We start from the raw sequence: 778 nt of genomic DNA on the forward strand, positions 1-778 counted from the left end.
GGCGGCCACTGTTCTTAACTCTGGCGGCCACTGTTCATAACTGGCGGCCACTATTCATAACTCTGGCGGCCACTGTTCATAACTCAGGCGGTCACTGTTCATAACTCTGGCGGCCACTGTTCATAACTCTGGCGGCCACTGTTCATAACTCTGGTGGCCACTGTTCATAACTCTGGCGGCTTCTGTTCATAACTCTGGCGGCCACTGTTCTTAACTCTGGTGGCCACTGTTCCTAACTCTGGTGGCCACTGTTCATAACTCTGGTGGCCACTGTTCATAACTCTGGCGGCTTCTGTTCATAACTCTGGCGGCTGCTGTTCATAACTCTGGCGGCCACTGTTCTTAATTCTGGCGGCCACTGTTCTTAACTCTGGCGGCCACTGTTCATAACTCTGGCGGCCGCTGTTCATAACTCTGGCGGCCACTGTTCATAACTCTGGCGGCCACTGTTCTTAACTCTGGCGGCCACTGTTCATAACTGGCGGCCACTATTCATAACTCTGGCGGCCACTGTTCATAACTCTGGCGGCCACTGTTCATAACTCTGGCGGCCACTGTTCATAACTCTGGCTGCCACTGTTCATAACTCTGGCGGCCACTGTTCATAACTCTGGCTGCCACTGTTCATAACTCTGGCGGCCACTGTTCATAACTCTGGCTGCCACTGTTCATAACTCTGGCTGCCACTGTTCATAACTCTGGCGGCCACTGTTCATAACTCTGGCTGCCACTGTTCATAACTCTGGCTGCCACTGTTCATAACTCTGGCGGCCACTGT

Source organism: Procambarus clarkii, unplaced genomic scaffold, assembly GCF_040958095.1.
Source record: "Procambarus clarkii isolate CNS0578487 unplaced genomic scaffold, FALCON_Pclarkii_2.0 HiC_scaffold_109, whole genome shotgun sequence".
Taxonomy (NCBI): Eukaryota; Metazoa; Arthropoda; class Malacostraca; order Decapoda; family Cambaridae; genus Procambarus; species Procambarus clarkii.